Below are 21,482 nucleotides of genomic sequence, written 5' to 3'. Positions count from 1 at the left end.
GGATGACTACGTGATCAATCCCCTTCAATTCCTATCCAAGTGCAACTCCTGTCAACTGCTCATGTCCATAGACTCAATAAACATCATGCACTGTCACTTACATTATGAAGTACACAACAGTAATCCCATACCCATGCTGCCCCTTCCAGGGTCTACCCCATGCCTGTGTTACAATAGCTGCAATACCACCTTGCAACATCTCAACTGTCGTACTGCTAAGACAATAGCATTGGGGGGCGGGGACATATGTGTGTAGCTAGTGAAACACACCTGCACAGTCATAAAAGGAAATGGAACTCCGCCAAGCCCATCGGTGAAATGCAATGTAGCACACATGCACAAACATCAACATGACAAACTACCAATGCTGACACCTGTATTGTGTCATGCCAATGCAATTCATGGTATGGTGATAGGTCTCAGCAACATATAGGTGTATGTGAAATATCATAGACTGGGTCAGGGCCATTTTGTTATGTGTGGTGCATGTGGCATCAGAACACCAACAAGCATTGCAAGGCCTCACCATGCTAATGGTAGCAGAGGGAGGGTTGAGTAGTACAAGAAGGTGGCAAGACACAATTTTGACAGAACCTACACCTAGAGGATGTGACGCAGACAGTTCCCCAAACTGCCCGCACTACATGTGACATGCAGGTGGGGCATAGGCCTGCGAGAATGCAAATATTAATGACAAGAACAATGAACGGGAACCCAGATTACAATGTTTCACTTATAGGAAGTCAGTGACACCACATTACAACTGCCACAACAAAGACACACTAATTATACAATATCTCATTGCAGAGGACAATGGCTCTCCTGTGGATCTGCCTGTCCTGGACTACCCTGATGACATGGATGACGAGCTGACAACCATCAGCCAGTTAACCCTCCAAGATGTCCTGGTAACCCTCCGGACACCACCTCCAGTCGCAAGGAGGAGCACACATGTAGCAGCCATCCCAGAGGACCCACCCACCACCCCAATAGTATGGCCTGCCAGCTCCAACACAGCTGAGGACTCTGATGACACTGGGACAACCTTTAAGAGGACAGTTGTGGGAGTACAGCGGGAGCTGGCCAAGGAGGTGCGGGTGGGTATGCAAAATATGGCAGCCAGCCTTGAGGGGATGCGCATGTGCATGATGACATCTGCAGAACAATCAGCAGCCATGCAAGACCAACAATCACTACTGCAAGGACTCCACCAGTGTGTGAGGGACCTCACCATTGCAGTGTGGGAGTTGCCACAACACCTGGCTTTCCAAACTTTTCACTGCATGCATGACAACAATGAGGACTCCCTCAGGGCAGACAAGGCTGCCTACCACAGGGATGTTGCTGCCATACTCAATAACCAGCAGCTCCTCCTTGCTGCAGTTATGCACTTAATAGTTCCAGGTTGGCAGCTACCGGGAATTCAGAGTCCACTTCTCTAAACACTGACGTGTGCATTGCCCCCTCAAAACCACCACCACCACCATCAAGGGCAGAAGAGACAGCACACATCAGAGGATGAAGACGTGGAACTGATCACCTTCACCCATAGGAGTACCAGGTAGCACCAGCCCATGCCACAGGGTCACTGTTTTTCCTTTGTCCTGTGATTGACAACACACAATCTTTCACAGTTGGTGACATGCACTCTTCTCTGACACACTGTTAACCTTATCACTACGGACTGCAATTATCTCTCACTACCCAATTGGCAATTCATGTTCCTCTGCACCGAATTACACTCCATCGCAGCATGCCCAATGGGATGTGGATGCAGGACGGAATACACAGGCAAACACAAATTTGCCACTGTACACTCATGCAAAGGCCCAGATCCCCAAGCATATGACACATACCGTAAAGAAGTACCTAAAACTTTATTGACTATGTATAAAAGAAAACTTAAAACTATGTCACACACCTATACTAACCTAACCTATCCTAACTATACATTACCCACAACTGGCCCTAACTACCCTATGCGAAACTTACTTACCACATGTAACTAAACACTCTAAACACTAACCTGCCCAACCCCGCTGATATGACGGAACACATGTAGGACAACATATATTAACCTAAACAGATACTAACTAATACTAAACAAATATATATTTTTTGTATTTTTTAATATATTTTTATAATTTTTTTATTTTTATGAAAGAATGCACAAAAACCCCAACATCAACCCCCACCCACCCACCCACAAACTAACATGTAATAATATAACTGCCCCAACCCCCAACCTTCTTAGCCTATCTAAACTAATAGTCTACTCTAACCTATCACTAAAGCCCCTAAACCCGCTAATAAACAGTATAAGGAAAGAGGACGGAGGGCTGGGCATTAGGGATGAGGCAATGAAGGACTTAGAGGTTCGCCCTCCTCAGAGGTTTCTGGATAGATTTCAATCTCCGGCTATTGCGAGCAACGTCACGCTGGAGACTGTCCATTCTGTTTCGGACCTTACGTATGTCCCGCTGAAGCTGCCTGAATGCGGCCATGTCCATACCAGCTTCTGTGTCCAGCACTGCTAAGTTCCATGGATCCCCTTTCATGTGCATTTCTGGCCTCTCCCTGTACTTTGGCAGTAGTACATCTGGCACAGTCCATTGTTGGTACCCTTGTATCATGGTATGAAGATGTGGGATTTACCGGTATGCTTGTTGGTGTGCTGTGAGGTGTCCATTCCTGCACATAATCTTCCATTGATGGTGATGTTGTATTTCAATGTGTGCTGCACTATGAACCACACAAGGGAAAGTTATACACAATGAGTATACCCATTATATTTAGGTGGTATGTAGATTGTGATGGGACCACTTGGGTGGTAATAGATATCAGGGCTGCCTGAGACTTACATAGCAGAGTGATCAGTGTTTTATGTGTGTAGGATCTGTGTTTTGTTGTGTAACTGTGGACACGTATCTGTTTGACTCCAGGTTTGTATTTATAGGGGACATTGCTCCACCTGTCCGTCCAGTGATGTGTCAGTCATGTGGTGCCAGGGACTTGTAGATATGGGCGTATTGAGGGTGATGTGCATTGCATGTAGTGTAGGCTGGCATGTGGCTTATGTGTTGTGGTCTATATATCTGTGTTTCCCTGTATGTTTGATGTTGTGTTTGTATTGTTTGTACTTCAAGTGTGTTGGGTTGTGTGTGTTATGATTTGTATGGTATCTTACCTACAAGTAGGCCATTGCCATATTGTCCATCCTGGAATTGTTGGTTTATAGTGAAGTGCCTGAAGATGTAAGCAACATGGACGCTTCCAGGATATTTAACAAGGATGTTGGTGATAAGTCCACAGTGGTCCATGATGGCCTGCACATTGATGGAGTGGGTATGTTTGCGATCCTGTAGAGGTGTTCAGTTGCTGCAGGAGGGACAAGTTAGACATGGGTGCAGCCCATAGCACCAAGCACATGCAGTAAGCCATCATTCTGATAGTAACCTTACTTGGTCTCCTGCTGCAGTTCCTGGGTGTAGGGGACGCAGATGTGGTGGAGTGTGAGTCTGATGATGGGATCCAGAACCGTCGTAAGGAGGTTCATAGAGAGATGGGTGTGAGATCCCACCCACTTGTGCGGCAGTTGTCTGGAATGAACCTGATGCCATCAAGTGGAGGACAGCCAGGAAGTTGGTTATGGGTGAAATTGCTCTGTGACTCTGCACTCTTGCTGGGGTGTCTGAGCTATGTAGTGGAGCAAACGTACAAAGGACTCACCCCTCAGACGGTAGAGTCTGATCACCTCTTCTTCCCTGAGGGCCAGGATACTTGCACACTGGCGAAAGATCCTCTCCTGCCTTCTACGCTGCCTTTGTGGCTGCTGTGGTGGTCTTTGCGGTTGCTGCAATGGTGGTAGTAGTCTTCGCTGTCATCTTCTCTGGGTGCCAAGCTGTAGGATTAACACTTCCATGGTGTCCTGTTGCTTTCCAATGCTCCTTCTGTGTGATTCCCTTATGTAGTGGTGTGTGGGTCTCATTTTACCACCTGGTCTGGTCGGACTACATTTTTTAAGCTGGTGCTTTGCGTGCGTCATTTTTCTATCAGGATGTGAATTTGGCACTCGCGGGCTAGCATAGTTTTTAGGAGGGAACGCCTACCTTGTATATCATTGTCATTAAACGACGCAAGGTGAAGTGGCTCTCTCAAAAAATGACGCTAAGTGAAACATTTTGATGCTAGACTGCTATAGCGTCAAAATCTAAATATGCTGTTAAGTTAGCACCGCTTTTGCATTAAAAAAATGGCGCAAACATGGCGCTAAGTTTTCTTAAATCTGAGCCTTAGTTTCCAATAAGGCATTGTGTTGCAAACACTTAGATTATATTTTTAGCAGAGTTTTTCACTGCTTTTCCTTATACCATTTTGTGCCTGTGATTATTCCCCCAGTTTTGCAACAGGATTTTTCTGCTACCATTTTTGTTAACTTCTGTATGTCCAGATTCCTTTCAGGAATTGCCTTGTGAGATATTCTGACTTTCCATCTGGAACTGCCAACTCCTTTAGATTTACTTAGCACTTTTATTGAGTTTTTTTCAAACCTTAGGCCCCCCATGACACTTCTTAATAAAAATAAATATACTTCCCTGTCCTTACCTTACTCGCCAGAGGATGGGTTCACCCGATTCTCTGGCGTCCCTCTGGTGTGGGTGTGGGTGGGGGTGTCCCTGGGCTAGGGAAGGGCACCTATGGGCCCATTCCATGGTCTCTGACCATGGAAATAGGCCCACAGGTCTACTAACGTCTGCCCTGACCAGGTGTTAAATAATGGCGCTAAGCAAATTTAGCACCATTATTTAAGGCCCCCTTCCTTAAATCAAGCACGGGGGATTGATATGGTGCTAAGGCCATATCGTCATTTTTTGCCCAGGAATGCCTACCTTGCATCTCATTGACACAAGGTAGCAAAAAATGACTTTAACTCCAAAACTTTGGCGCTAGACGAGTCTAGCGCCAAAGTATAAATTTGGAGTTAGGTTTGCGCAGAATTTGCGTAAAAAAATTATGCAAATTCAGCGCAAATAGGGTATAAATATGCTCCCAAGTTTGTTCACATGGTAGGGCAACATTTGTAATAGCAGAGATGCATGAGGTACCCGAATGCCTGTATTCCGAGATCACTTGGCATGTCCAGATCCATCTGAAGGAAGTCTGCTGAGTCATGATGAGAACTGGGGCATTGTGTGTTGGCACCTGGAAACATCTTGCCAGTTCTATCTAGGGAAATGTATGTATGATGAAAATAATTTAATTGTGTAAAGCGGAACCAAGCGCTCAGCGAAATCACTTTGAGGGAGATTACACTTCTCTGCCAGGTAGAGTTCATCAACTCTGTGTGTAAACTGTCTGCCCACCAGTCCCTAAGTGTTCAGTGGAATGTATCATAGGGGTCCCGATTCAGTGTGCTATATAAAACTGAAATTACCAGTTGCAAACTTGTGAATGGTCAGCATCAGTTCCAGCGGCTTGTCTATCCGCCTCAGATCTCTCTTTGTATGTCACATTCTACCAGCCACATCACTGATGGCTGAATATTACAAAAACTGCCAGGGTTTAAGTTGCCACCCTCTAACACATCCTCAAATGTGAGTAGTTTACCTTCCACTATCATGTCTCCCCATTTCGTTTATCTCACTGCCACCTAGTCTTCCACTGAGTGAAAGGTCAGTAGAGACCCCCAAAGTGGCGTTCCCACAAGGGTAAACTGGGTGTGTATGGGATTCCTCTCCGGGTGTACTTCCTCCAGCACCATGCAGCCACTTTCAGTAAGACATTTGGCACCATGCGGTGAGAGTCACATGTCAGGAACCACCCGAGTATGGAACTGTCTCCAAGATCAAGACCCGTGTGTCTCTTTCCAGGCAAGAAACAGCATGTTATGTTATAATACTTATATAGCGCATAGCTACCCGAATGCCTCTCAGCACTCGAGGACAACTCTCCAGAATAGGGGGATAGATGGCCAAGCCTATTAAAACAGCCAGGTCTTTAGTTTTTTCCGAAAGTTCATTTCGTGGCTCGTAGCCTGAAGACCTTGTGGGAGAGAATTCCACAATTTGGCACCAAGATATGCCATTGTGGTCCCTCCCCATCTTGATTTTTTAATTCTGGGTACCGTGGCAAGAGATGCCGAGGTAGACCTGAGTTTTCTGGTTGGGATGTTAAAAGCTGCCATGGTCCTTAAATGACTAGGGCCTCTGTTATATAATGATCTGTGCTTACAGCACATGGATTTAAACACTATGGGGGTCATTCTGACCTCGCGAATGACGGAAGCACCGCCAACAGGCTGGCGGTGCTTCCAAGCCCATTCTGACCGCGGTGGTAAAGCCGCGGTCAGAAAACCGGGGCCGGCGGTTTCCCGCCGCTTTTCCCCCGGCTGGGCGAATCCGCCAGTGCAGCGCTGCAAGCAGCGCTGCCATGGGGATTCTGACCCCCTTCCCGCCAGCCTGTTTCTGGCGGTTCTCACCGCCAGGAAGAGGCTGGCGGGAACGGGTGTCTTGGGGCCCCCTAACAGGGCCCCATGAAGCTTTTCACTGTCTGCTTAGCAGACAGTGAAAAGCGCGACGGGTGCAACTGCACCCGTCGCACCGCCGCAACACCGCCGGCTCCATTCGGAGCCGGCTCCTGTGTTGCGGCCCTCATTCCCGCTGGGCCGGCGGGCGCTAACTTGCTTAGCGCCCGCCGGCCCAGCGGGAATGTCAGAATAGGGGAAGCGGTATTTTGTCCGCGTGGCGGCCAAATGGCGCTTCCCGCCTGGCGGGCGGCAACCGCCGCCCGCCAGAGTCAGAATGACCGCCTATGTGCTGTTCCACTGGGAGCCAGTGCAGATCAACAAGGGCAGTTTTAACCGAGATATGCATCGGTGTATCTAAGATGAGCCGAGCCGCCGCATTTTGTACTACTTGTAGCTTTCTTTTAACATATCTTGGGGAATCAAGCAGAAGACCATTACCATAGTCCAACCTGGAGATAATGAGGGCCTGGACGATAAGTCTTTTGGCCAAAAAAGGAAGTATGGCAAGGACCTTTCTCAGGAGCCTCATTATACCAAAACAAGTGGCGGAGATTTTCTTAGCTTGGTATTCCATGGTGAGTTGGTGGTCCAGCCAAACTCCTAAGCTTTTTACATACTTCTTAGGTGCAGGCAACTCTCCCAAGGAAGTCAGTAACCCAGGATTCATACTCAGATGAGAGTTGTGACCAAGTATCATTACTTCAGTTTTGTCTGTATTTAATTGAAGCTTGCTATCATTCATCCATCTAGATACTGTCTGTAAACAACGAGGCAGAGGGCATTCATCAGAATCTGAATTTGAGGAGCATGAAGTCATCCTAGCGGCCATTGGAGCAGAGCAGCCGCATAATAAAACTCATAATTGGAAATACCTAGGCCCCCCAACTCAAGTGTTAGGAATGAATGTGCATGCTTTACTGAGATTGCCATCTATCAAATCTTTTTTGAGGTGGTAGATATGGACCCCCTGGAAATTTAAAGGTATTGTACACCCACAGTAAGGGGGAGCAAAAATTCAGATCATGAATTGGCGCAGGTGTCTGTAACAGTGGAAAAAGGCATGACTTCCCCTAGTCGATCCAAAGTCAGGATACCTGCCCAAAGTCATCTAAGGCCGACGTAACTGCTGGTAAGATTTGCCTTCACACAAATCAGTGTATCATCGGCATACATAAAGATCATCTGAGAAATGTCTGCAGACTGGTATCCCCATGTAAGCGCTTATTCCCTCAATAGGCATGCCAGGGGTTCTATGGCCAGAGGGAACATTAATGGAGACAGGGGACATCCCTGTCTGGTTCCACATTCAATGGGCAAACCATCCGATATTTACCTCCAGTGCGCACCCTGGCACAAGGGCATCATACATAATCTGTATCCATGTACAGAACACCTGGTTGAATCCCATCTTACATAAGATATCCCGTAGAAAGGTCCATCCTAGGGTGTTGAATGCCTTCTCTATATCTAAAGAGGACACTCCTCCTGAGTATCCGATTTACACGCCCAATCCATGACACTGACTAACCTGCTGATATTAAGGAATGTATTTCAATCTGTCTCTTCAGGGTGAATCACCTTATGCACCATCGTAGTCAGTCTATTCCAGTCTGCTAGAACTTTCCCTAACACTTTGGCCCTCATTATGACTTTGGTGGTCTTTTCCTAAGACCGCCGAAGACACGGGTGCCATAAGACCGCCAGTGCTAGCGGTCTTCCGACCAACATATTACGAGTACTGAAGGATTTCTGCCAAAATTTGGGCGGAAATCCTCCAGTAGTCGTGCTGGCGGCCGGAGGCGCAGAGGCTGTTCCACCACTGGCCCCGCCCCGCCAAAAGGACTCCGCCAGCCGTATTATGACCTGTAATACGGCCTGGCGGTGTCCTGATAGAGGGCCACTGCCGGCAGTGGAAGTGCCTGTTCCTGTCCCCTGGCGGACGACCTCCTTGCCGGACAAGGTAAGTCTATTGTCTGGCAAGGGAGGGGGTGGGAGGGTGGGGGGTGTTGTGTGTGCGTGTGTGAGTCAGTGTTGTCTGCGTGTATGAATGTAAGTGTGTATGCATGTGTGTATGGTTGTATGTATGGGTGTTTCAATGTGTGTTTGAATGTGTGTGTGTATGCGTGTGTGCATGGTTGTTTGAATGCGTGTGTACATGCGTATGTGTATGGGTGTTTGAATGCGTGTATGATTGTTGAAGTGAGTGCATGTTGGAATGTTTGTGTGAATGCATGTATGTATGCGTGTGAGTGAATGCGTGTAGGTATGTATGTGGGTGAATGTGTGTATGTATGCATGTGAGTGAATGCATGTATGTAAATGTTGGTGAATGAGTGTATGTGGGGTGCGTGTGATGTGTGTGTGCTCAGGGATGGGGTGCTGTTATTGAAGGGTTGGGGGGACAAGGGTGCTGTCATGGAAAGCAGGTGGGGGCAGGGGGGTACTATTATGGAAGGGGGTGGGGGAAGGGGTGCTGTTATGGGAGGGGGTGCTGTGATGCAAGAGGGGTGGAGGGTTTTAGGAATTGCAGGGGGTTTGGTGGAGTCATCTGCCATGGACAGCAAAGAAATTTCCTGTCACTGGTAGCATTTCAGCCAGGGTTTTCATGGCGGTGCTACCGCCATAGGAGACTCGTGATACCGCCGGCAGTCTTCAGTGGACCGCCGGGTCGGAGATGCTGAACTCTGGCCCGGCTGTCCAACTGCCCTGGCAGTACCAGCAGGGAAGTGGCGGTTTGGCAGAGGCCAAACCGCTGCACTCATAATGTGGCGGTCTTCACTGCTGGCCCGTCAGCGGTGAGACCGCCACCATGGCAGGTCGTAATGAGGGCCTTTATTTGTCACTTCAAGAGGATCTCTGCTCGGTTTTGCGAGTATTATGATTAAGGCACTTTCTGGTAGGATACCATGCTCCTTGGCTCGCTTATATAGAACCAGCAAACAAGGTGCCAAGAGGGCCCGGTATGCAGTATAAAAATCAATAGGTATCAGATAGGTGGCAGGTGTCTTACCCCTGGCAATATGTTTAAATGCTAAGGAGATCTCCTCAGAGGTCAACAAAGCATCTAAGTCCTGCACCTATAGTGGAATGATAAAGGGGGATCTCTAGTGGCTGTACCTCCTTGAGGATCCCGGGCAACCCGATATAGCACCCTACAATGCAGTTCAAATTCCTTATTGATATTTAGCTGGGAATTCACTAGGCTGTCCACTAGGGACTGAATAGCTCCAACCATAGTACATGGGTGGTCTGAGTTCAACAACCATGGTAGTAGACTACTAGCTTTATCACCCATTTCATGTTGGCACTTGGTATGTTCTTTGAAGTCAAAGGTGGCTAGTTGTCCAGGCAGAGCTCTGTAGCCTGTGCAGGGTGCGTATCCAATCTGATTATCCAGTTCATTTCCGCTGCCTCCAATTTACCCTGTCATAATTTCCCCTTGACGAGCATGTCTTATGCCGAATTGTATTGTCATGCACTCATCCCTGATTACCACCTTGAAGGCATCCCACTCCACCATCTCATCTGAAGCGGAGCCCTCATTTTCCTTTAATTATCTATCTTAAAATATCTATAAAATATCTATCTTTTTCCTTAAAATATCTATTTATATCTATCTATATTCCCCACTGGTAGTCAGAAATGCATTTTCACCTAGTGCTTGAGGTTATAGATGCCAGGTGGGAATGGTTGAACTTGGTCTCCCCTACAGAAAGGACACCAACAGGGGATACTGATCAGATAATGTCTGACCGAGCTACTCAGCATGTTTGCATTTAGTCACAAGTGTCCCAGTGCCATAAATCAGGTCTCTTCAAGTGTCGACAGCATGCAGTGTAGAATAATGGGAATACTTCCAATGAAGCGGACATAATGTGTGCCAAACATCCAACCCTTGTACATTCTGGTACCATTGTTGAAAGTGTGTAGAGGTACCGTGGGATTGAGTTCCCGGGACAGGAGGAGTGGATCTATCTAGGTCCGAATCTGGGAAACAATTAAAGTCCCCACACCGGAACGTGGGTGATTGTTCTGAACAAAGAAGGGCTAGAGATAGGGAGGTCACAAAAAGGGGCTGACCCATATTAGTTGCATAAAGCACTGCCAGGGCAAGGAGTTCCCTGTCCGATGTGCCCTCCACAATCATATATCTACCTTCTCAGATGATTGAAGTATGTTTCAGTACAAATGGGACTCCAAGGGCTATCCACAAACGGACTCCCCTGGCATAGACAGAATAAGTGGTACACAGTACAATGCCCTACCAGCATTTACATAATTTCAGGGGCTCCCCAGTGGTTAACTGTGTCTCCTGCAAACAGGTAAATTGGATACATTGCAGTTTCAAATAAGAGTGGATCATGTGTCTTTTCCTATATGCGCCCATGCCTCTCACATTTCATGTGAGCATGTTATAATCATGTTTAGTCATGTATTTGGTATATGATAAAAGACCCCAACTATGAGCTGTATGGTAAGGTGGAGATGGAGCAGCAAGGAGGCTGGGCTATGAAAGGATTATTTGAAACTTTGAAAAAAAATATTAACATTCCTAAAAACAATCCCCAACAGACCCCAGAACCCAGGCCACACCCTCAATTGGTCACAGCCAGACATCGCCATCAACGATTGGACAACTAAAATACAGTCTATTTGATGGTGGGGGGAATCCAATATGATCAACCTTCAAAGACACCAAATATCTCTCCTTTGATAACACAGGATGTTCAAAGCTTCTCCCCCCACCCGCACTGCAAAGGGAGTCCCTAGGTCTCATCCCAAGGGTCCCAAATGCAAGAAATACAACATAAGAAGGATATATGCTTCATCATCAAAAGTTTTACAGTAGGTCTGTAGTCATTGGGGTAGCCAGAGGGCCACCTCTCAGGTCCTCTGGTAGGTTAATCTTCTGTGAAATGTCATGCAATGGCCCTGTCTCCGCATCTAAGGTCCTACCATCTGTACCGGGTAATGAGGTTTGGCTCGCTGCTATTAGGGCCTCTGCTCTGCCCTGTGTCTCTTGCACTTTTGATGCTTTGCCTCAAACAGTTCTGGTAGACCGCTTCCCGGGTTGTTGAGTTTTCCATGTTCCGTCTTGAGATGATTAAGAAGAGCGCTGAAAGTCATCTCTAGTTTCCAGCCAGGCCCATACCTTATCTAAGGACTGGAAGAACATAGGGGGTCATTCCGACCCCGGCGGTCAAGGACCGCCGGGGCCGGGGATGCGGGAGCACCGCCAACAGGCTGGCGGTGCCCCGCAGGGCATTCTGACCGCGGCGGTTTGGCCTCGGTCAGAAGAGGAAAACCGGCGGTCTCCCGCCGGTTTTCCGCTGCCCTGGGAATCCCCCATGGCGGCGCAGCTTGCTGCGCCGCCATGGGGGATTCCGACCCCCTCACCGCCATCCTGTTCCTGGCGGCTCCGACCGCCAGGAACAGGATGGCGGTGAGGGGTGTCGTGGGGCCCCTGGCGGCCCCTGCAGTGCCCATGCCAATGGCATGGGCACTGCAGGGGCCCCCTAAGAGGGCCCCACTTTGTATTTCAGTGTCTGCTTTGCAGACACTGAAATACGCGACGGGTGCCACTGCACCCGTCGCACGTACCCACTCCGCCGGCTCCATTCGGAGCCGGCTTCCTCGTGGGGAGGGGTGTCCCGCTGGGCTGGCGGGCGGCCTTCTGGCCGTCGCCCGCCAGCCCAGCGGGAAAGCCAGAATGGCCTCCGCGGTCTTTCGACCGCGGAGCGGCCATATGGCGGCTCCCTCCAGGCGGGCGGCTCCCGCCGCCCGCGGGGGTCAGAATGACCCCCATAGTCTTGGCATCCACAATGACTCTGAGTTTTGCAGGGAACAACAGAGCATATTTGATGTTCCAGGTGCATAGTTGTTTTTTTACTGCATGGAACGAGTTAAGTTGTTTCTGTACCTCCATTGTATAATCTGGGAAAGCTGTGACAGTGGCACTTCCCATGGTCTATGGGTCTCTGATTCTAGCAAACTGCAGGATATTGTCTCTGTCTCGAAAGTTAAATAATCTTGTCACTACTGGTCAGGAGCGGGCTCCCGGGTTCGGAGGGCAGGCACACACACTAAGTGCTCTTTTTACAGAAAAGAACTTGGATAGCCTCTCATCCAACACTTGCTCTGCTAGCCATGTTTCCGGAAAAAGATCAACACTGGGACACTCTGTGGCCCCTGGAAGGCCGACCACTTTGATATTGTTGCCGTGGGAGTGCCCCTCAGCATTGTCAGTTCTGGCTTGTAGCTAAGCCACCTCTTTCTGCAACTTCTCAATCTGTTGTTGGTGTTCTGTTATTGATGAGCGAACTTCTGACAGCTCCACTTTGTTGTTTTTCACTCTGTCTTTGAGTTTTTTATGATCCTCACGGAGAAACCCCACATCCATCACAAGTGAGTCCAATGTAGGTGCCAAAGAGGACTTTAGGTTATGAACAGCTGGTAATAGTTCTTTAATTTCTCTGTGTGGTCTCTTAAGTGTCTCTCTATTGAGGCATGGTGCGCCTGAGAGTCTATGTCTGAGTGAGCACGCACAGTAACTTGGTCACCCCCTCTATCAGACTTCACTGTGGACATGATGGCATTGTGACTCCAGGAATACACTCACTGGGCACTGAATGCAGTAGAATTGTGGCAGCGGTCCAGTGAGAAATCCCAGAAGCACTCACTCTGTGAAAGTAGCTCCCACTAGGGCAGCGGCATCAGTGGAATTTCATCACATCCCCTTGGTCTCCACTGATGTATCAGATGTCCATATCCTCATGAATGTCTATCAAGGAGCAATGTCCTTTGGGAATTAACAGTCGTGTAATACATGGAGCACAATTCACAGTGCGTCACAGCTATATTACAGTTCTTGGTGTCTAAAAAAGTACTTCAGGTATTGGTTTATGCAAGCTGACAGCGCAAGCTGACAGCACATCAATAGGAGCGCAAGTAGTATTTGAGATACAGCGCGGTCATAAATCTCCATAGGAGAACATTGATGGGGCTGTTGTTATCCTGTAGGGACCAATCGAGCATGACCAATAATAAAGATTCCAACAGAAATGACAGGGGGGTTGTCCCTGCTAGCAGCTCACCTCGACAGCGAACACCATCAAACCCTCCATTGATACCTAAGAACAAAGAGGAGCACAGTCTGCAGGAGCAAAGAGGGAGTGCCCTATGGGGGACGACAGTAGCAAAACCGTGTCACCTAGGCCCCAGTATACTGTAAGGTAATCTCTCATACTCATATTTCTTTGTGCACTGTCCACTTGTTGCAGGGGAGGGAGGCTGTTTGGAGGGGGAGAAAGGGTTCTGCAGCGCTCACCTAAGCATCAAGAAAGATGAAAGAAAATGCCTCCGTATTTGTGATGGAGGGCTGCCAGCAAGGAGCACAGCCCTGAAATTGTGTCATGGCCTTCTCGTGGTAGATGTCTGCCGCATAGCACTAGGAGGTTAGCCGGAGGAGCACCGCCAGTATATAACCCTATTGACGCAGGGGACGTGGCAACCACCTGCATGTCTCTATCAGTCCTTGCACTCCCCTGGTAAGGCCTCCTTCACTGGTTGGAGACTCAGAACCCACAGGGAACAGGTAGGGCAGGAAGAGACCAATGCATCTCACCGGTCGAAGCCTACCGTATCATGCAGAGGAGACACCAACAGCAGTCGATATCCGCAGATCTGCTGAAGGAGGCATCTGTCTGTTGAATGCGGTAGTGGAGGCGCTCAGAGTCCGAGGCAGGGATCAAGCAGGCTCCTTCCTCAACACAGAATGCCAGCCCCAGCAGCATAGGCTTGTATCGCTTCCATACACCAGAAACCCTTGCATGAGGCAAGTGAGGGAGCCTATTCTTCTCCTACATATAAGGAGCACAATTTAAAAAACATTTGCTTTTGTGGAAGGGGGTTATGGGCATATAAGTGTGGCGATGGGTCAGAGTTTGGATTCAGGCTACTGTCCTGCCCTCCATCTTGGACATGCCCCTGAGGGAATCACCCCTTGATAAAGCCCAGTGAATCCCTGCTTGGGGATCACTGCAGGAGGGCGATCCCCACTAGCCATCAGGAATGAAGGAGCAGCCTCTTGAGCAAGGGCTTGTGCTCCCCTACTATAATTTTTTTATGCAGTCTTTTTGCTCCCCTCACCTGGGGTGGGCAAAAGGCCCATTAGACACCAGGTATTTTTTTTTTTGAGTAAAGTATAGGGGTGGGGGCTGACTAGAATGGGCATGGCAATGCCCCCATCCCCCAAAATGGGCAAACAGTCTTTCTCCCTGAGGGGGGAAGATGAGGGTTATTACCGCTGATCTGCCTCCCAGAGGGACAGAAAGCCCGCTAGAAACCAGGGAATTACTTAAAGAGAATAAAAGAGGGGTGAGGGCTTCCCACCATGGACATGGCAATATCCCCACCACAAATAAAAGGGGGACACAGTCTTTCTGTCCCACCTGGGGGGGCGCTGATGAAGTAATTACACCAAATCTGCAAAACCAGGGGGCACAAATCCCACTAGATGCCAGGGATTTTATTTCGAAAAGAAAATGGTGTGGGGCTGCCATTCCAAATAAATGGGGACACTATCTTTCTAACCCTGTGGGGGGCATATGGGGTAATTACCCCTGATATGCCCCCCAGGGGCAGAAAGCCCACTAGTCTCCAGGGAAAGTTTTAAAACAAAATGATAGAGGGTTATGCCCTCACCCCAACTGAAGGGCACAACAGTCTTTCTTCCTCCAGGCAGTAGATTGAGGTAAGTACCCCAGATCTGCCACCCCCAAGGGGGCAGAAAGTCTACTAGATGGCAGAGATTTTTTTTAAATATATAGGAGTGAGGTCTCCCCAACAAGGGCATGGACATGCCACCGAAGTATATGGGGCAATGGTCTGTCTGCCTCCCTTGGGAGCAGATGAGATAATTGCCCGCCAGTCTGTACCCCATGGGGCAGAAAGACCACTGGATGGCAGTAAAATTTTAATAAAATAATTGGATGTCTCTTTCCCATTCTAAAATTAGGCCCCATCCTCACCCCAAAAACCTTAATAGTCTTTCTGCTCCCCTGCGGACTAAAGCATCCCAACCCAATGGCAAACAAGAGGAGACTTGGGTGGTCATTACAACCTCGGCGGTCTTTTAACAAGACGGCCGAGGGACCGCCGTGCGGAAGCCCGCCAGTAGGGGCGGTTTGCCCCTCGGCGTATTATGACCGTTGGCTGCCCTCCGTCATTTTTCCAACGGAGAGCCACCAACAGCCGTACTTGCTTGCGGCGGGGAAGTGGAGGTTGCTCCACCTCCACCGCCATGCAAACAGAACACCGCCCAGCTAATCACGTCCTGTGATTCTGCGCGGTGGTGTTCTGTTGGCGGTGTGGTGTCGGCGGAGCTGCCCCCATGGCTCCCATTCCCTCCCGGCGGATCGATGGAACAGGTAAGTCGATCGTCCGTTAGGGGAGGGGGGTGGGGAGGTGTTGTGTGTTGTGTGGGTGCATGGGGGTGTGCGTCTGTGTATGTAGAGGGGGGTGTGAGTGCGTGGATGCTTGCGGGTTTGTTGCGTGTGTTGGGAATGAGTGCGTGTATGTCTGTATGTATGTCTGTATGGATGTGTGCATGTATGTCTGTATATGGGTGTGCGTGTCTGACTGAGTGTGTGGATGTAGACATGTATGTTGGTGTGTGTGCGTGTATGTGTGTTGGTGGTGGCTGCGTGCGTGTCGTGTGTGTGTGAGTTATGTGATGTTGGGGGTCATGGTGGGGAGGGGGGCCCTGCCACCTTTGGGGGGTGGCAGGGGTGGTGGGGGGTGTAGGGGAGGGAGTCGGGGTGGGGGTGGGGGGTGGGGGGTGGGGAGACCCCTATCAGTGCCAGGGAAGGAATTCCCTGGCACTGATAGTGCTTACCGCCATGGATTTCATGGCGGTTCCTACCGCTGGAAATCCACGGCGGTAAGCCGGGTCGAAATACCGGCGGCGGTATTGTGACGGCCGCCGGGCTGGAGACCCAGGTCTCCAGCCCAGCGGGCGGAACGGTGAAGCTGCGGATGACCATGGCGGTAACCGCCATGGTCATAATACTGAAAAAAAGTCCCCCAGCCTGTTGGCGGTCTTACCGCCGCTTTAACACCATCCGCCAGGGTTGTAATGACCCCCTTGATTCTTTTGGGTGTTGATTTTACATATGAGCCTGGAGAGTCTAGCTAACGCCCAATTTCATCTCACTTGCAGTGGTGAACGAGTGCACTTTTTGGGCTTAGGTAGGCAGCCACCTGGAAAACCCAGACAGTTTTGAAAACTAGAGATCTGGGGGAGTCCATGGTGGTGTGCTTCACATGCATCCCACAACAATTTTTTACCTACTCACCTGCAAACCTTAAACATTGACAAAACACACAAATTTTCCTTACATTTCTGTGAGGAAGACGTCAGGAATGTGTGGGGAGCCACACATTTCCTATTATACAGCATTCATCCAAGTCTCCCTATAAAAATGTTACCTCTCTTGTGTGGGTGGGCCAAGATACCTTGACACAAGAGGCCCCAAGTGCTACTTGGAGAGATCAGCAACAGGAGTAGCTGCAGGATTTGGGTCCATGCTTGGCTGCTTGGTCCTTGTGTCTTGTTGTTCTAGCATGTGCGCAGAGGTCTAGGCACATTCCTAGCAATGCAAGGCCCAGAATTTTGAAGGTGCACCAAGCCTGGCCTCAAGCATAGCAGTGGTCATAGCATTATTTTGAAACTAAAGTGTAACCAGACCTTTTGCAATGTGTTAAGAAAAGGTTCTCCTACAGAACATCTAGTGTAAAGATCTCCCGTTATGTGAAAACCAGAATCTTGTGTAGTGTGTGTATTGGTAGTGAGTGTGTAGCACATTTGTGATAGTAGGACCCTGTGCCTTGCATGAGACTCAGTACTGTGCTCCTGGTTTTACAATAGCCCAAGATAGAGGATGGAGACAGCTTCCATAAGACATTTAAAGTGTATTACCTGCATTCCTGTAGTTGGAGGATGGAGACCCAGGCACTGAAGTGATGGGGGATGTAGATAAGGCTAACTTTAGAAATGTAATGAGGATCTTGTTAGCAAAGGGCTGCTGATTAGTTCTTCCAGAGTGTTGCAGTTTGGTAAATAGTACGGGTAAGAGGTGGAGCACCAGTTTTTGTTGTTCAAGGCGAGGAAGCTTCTAAGCAGTACCTATCCCTTTGTCTGTTCTTGATTACTGCTTTCAGAAAGCTGGTGACGGCCATGTTCAGAGACACCACGTTTTATGCTGCCACCTTTTACATAGTTCTTTGAGCCATCACCATTGCTACCACCAGTGAGAGCCATCACTTTTCCAAAAAGCTGTGTCTGAGGAGCAGTTAGAAAATGACAGTTGAAGGAGAAATTATGTCTGGGGCTGTGGACACCAGACTCACATATCCTACCTGGAAAGTGTGAATAAAGATGGGATCCAAACCCCTCCCCTTTGTTCTAGTTCCAGATTCTTCTTGACCTAGAATACTCAACGAACTGCTGTGCGAGCAGAGCTGGTGTCTGCATGGCAGCCAGTCCCCCAGAGGCAAAGGTACATCACCTGAAGTCTGCAACTTGCAGGAGAAGCTGAGGTTCTGCCTGCTCAACAAGAGAAAGAGAGGGCATGGCCCACAGAAGGAAAGGCTATCTAGTAGGAGAAACCCAGTTTTTTCTAGAACACCCAGATTTAGTTGACTACTGACAGAGAGTGAAGCCAGAACAGACTTGACATGTGAGGCTTCCCCGTCTCATGCTGCATCTTCTGCTGTGATCTGTGCAAAAAGTTGCTTTGCCAAATTGTCACTGTGTTACCTGGCATTACCTCTGATGGCCGAAGTCCAAGTGCTGCTGCTGCCAACAAAGGTGAAAGTAGTGGCAAATGTATTATACACAACAATATGATACGAAGATCCTTCTATAAAATAGTATGTGATGGAGGTGTACATACAAAGATATGTTGCGAAGAACATCATAGCTCAATTCCTAGTTTTCTTTACTTGTCTGACATTTCTATTATATGTATTGAACAACAATAAAAAACATTAAAATGTATGGTACCCCTTTTATTGATATAAGAAATTAAAAAATATATTTTGTTGTTGTTTCTAAGTGGATTAAATAGACAATTAACATGACATTGTGTTTTAAGCACCCATAAAAATAACATGCACTCAACTACTTAATTGCAGTTCAATAAAGCATTTGTTATTTATTGGCAGTTTCACATTGGTGTCCATGTGTTGGCTGTAAGTGTTCCTCATTCTGTTTATTTGTGTTGCAATACAAAGCCTTTGTTAGAATTTGTGAACTGTTTTATTTTTTTTTTGTTTCAGGGGTATATACATAGCGTGGACCAAGTCTAGAACGGAAGTATAGAATGTTACAAGCAATGGAATGTTCAAACTAGGCTGGTTATCAGGGTTAATTACATAAGTCATAAGTTTTGCAAGGTAGCATAAATGTGACGTAGACTAGAAAGGAATGTTGTTGGAGTGTAATTTTTGTACTCAATATTACCATGAAAAGCTTGCAACTAACGTATAAATGAAGCTTCATAGAAAATGTTTTAGTGTAATGCATGTGTTTGAAATGTGCTCACGAGGAGTGGCCACCAATGTATACGATGATTAATGAAACTGACTAATAATGAATTAATAATGTACTCATGTATGATTCTGTATTAGCACTATGAATCTTATATTAATCTTTGCTAAATTAATCGCTAAGCCTTAGTTAGCAAGGGTTTGGGCCTAGCTGCCTGGTCTCATATTAAATGTGTTTTTCTAATGTGCAATGTGCTGTCTTCCTGAAGGACATGAAACTGTATTTTTCCAGAAGCTAGAGATGTGTGTGTAAGCATAGAAAATTATTTCCCATGAGACCCGACTTGCTCAAGGAGACATTCTTGCCGAACGCAACAGTGTAATTCGCAACAGGTACAAGGTCACCTAAACTGGTACAGACAATGGAACCACTGAATGGAGTGACAAGTCTATCTTTTCTTACCTGACATTCTACCCGTTGAAGACGTCAATCACAGGAGCCAATAAACTGCATGAGAACTGTCTTAGGTGAAAATTCTAGTAAAGTGAGCGACGGATTATTGGACAGAGATAACGATGCACCAAGTATTGCCCAATGGAAAGTTAGAGACTTGTTCGACAACTTTGATATAATGGCGTGACCCAAGGAGAAATCAGCCATTACCAGACATTCCACTGAGCCATTACTTTGCCATTATTGAGCCATTCTTAGCCATCCTCCCCGCCACTTTGATGCTGTTACTTATCCTTATTCTTAAAGAGACTTTGGTGGCCATTACAACCCTGGCGGTCAATGTTAAAGCGGCGGTAAGACCGCCAACAGGCCGGCGGCAAAAAATTTCCAATTACGACCGTGGCGGAAAAAGCCAACAAAGACAGCCACTTTAACACTCCGACCGCCACGGTGCTACAAACAAACAGCGCGGCGGTCACCGCCAACAGACAGGCGGGAGACAGTGTACTGCCCACACTATTATGACAGGCCAATCCGCCACCTTTTCCGGGGCGGATTCACCGCGGATAAAAACACGGCAGAAACAGGAATCCCGAAGGAAAAACGCTCACCTCTACACACCCCACGAGGAACAAGGACGCCATGGATCCGGAACTCCAAATTCTACCTGCAACAGTCTTCCTGCTCCTCTACCAGGAGCACGAACGCCGGCGGCGAAGACCACGGTGAGTACTGCACCTACGACACAGGGGAGGGGGGAGGGAAAAAACAGGGACACGCAACACGCAACACCCCCACCCTCACCCACCACAACACACACACTAATGCATATCAATACATCACAGTTACACCCCCCAAACCCCTCGGAAGAATGCAAAGACAATAGAAAATGAGTGTAACTATTGTAATATATTAAAAGCAAGTAGGCAGAAACATATATATACACCATGTACAAAATATATACCAAGCCTAGTAGTCCAGGTAGTGCTCTAATAAAGTCCGTGGAACAGTGGGACCACACGGTATGGGCGAGGCCCACACAAGATCCCCGACCATGACAGAGAGAACACTGCAGGGGCATCAGAGAGCAACTAAACAGGCACCTCAGGGGGAGGGAAAGAGGGGGGACCTCAGCCGCTTGAGTGCACAACGCCAAATCCATGAGTGGGCCACATGCCCACTGTTCAATCCTGGGGAGTGCAAAGCCACAGTCTCACAAGTCTCTCCAGTGGGTGGGTTGCCCACTGTTCAATCCTGGGGAGTGCAAAGCCACATTCTCTCAAGCCTCTACAGTGGGTGGGTTGCCCACTGTTCAATCCTGGGGAGTGCAAAGCCACAGCCTCACAAATCTCTACAGTGGGTGGTTTGCCCACTGTTCAATCCTGGGGAGTGCAAAGCCACAGTCTCACAAGTCTCTACAGTGGGTGGGTTGCCCACTGTTCAATCCTGGGGAGTGCAAGGCCACAGTCTCACAAGTCTCTCCAGTGGGTGGTTTGTCTTCTGTTCAATCCTGGGGAGTGCAAAGCCACAGAATCACAAGTCTCTCCAGTGGGTGGTTTGCCCGCTGTTCAATCCTGGGGAGTGCAAAGCCACAGTCTCACAAGTCTCTCCAGTGGGTGGTTTGCCCACTGTTCAATCCTGGGGAGTGCAAAGCCACAGTCTCTCAAGTGGATGACAGTCTCCACTGGTTCTGGAGGGGGCCTTGTGCCCAGAGTGCTTCATCCTGCCAAGGACAGAGGTAGTGGATGTGATACTCCACTGGTTCTGGAGGGGGCTTTGTGCCCAGAGTGCTTCATCCTGCCAAGGACAGAGGTAGTGGATGTGATACTCCACTGGTTCTGGAGGGGGCTTTGTGCCCAGAGTGCTTCATCCTGCTAAGGACAGAGGTAGTGGATGACAGTCTCCACTGGTTCTAGAGGGGCTTTGTGCCCAGAGTGCTTCATCCTGCTAAGG

The sequence above is a fragment of the Pleurodeles waltl genome, chromosome 2_1, assembly GCF_031143425.1.
Source record: "Pleurodeles waltl isolate 20211129_DDA chromosome 2_1, aPleWal1.hap1.20221129, whole genome shotgun sequence".
Lineage (NCBI taxonomy): Eukaryota > Metazoa > Chordata > Amphibia > Caudata > Salamandridae > Pleurodeles > Pleurodeles waltl.
Note: the sequence above shows the minus strand (reverse complement) of the source record.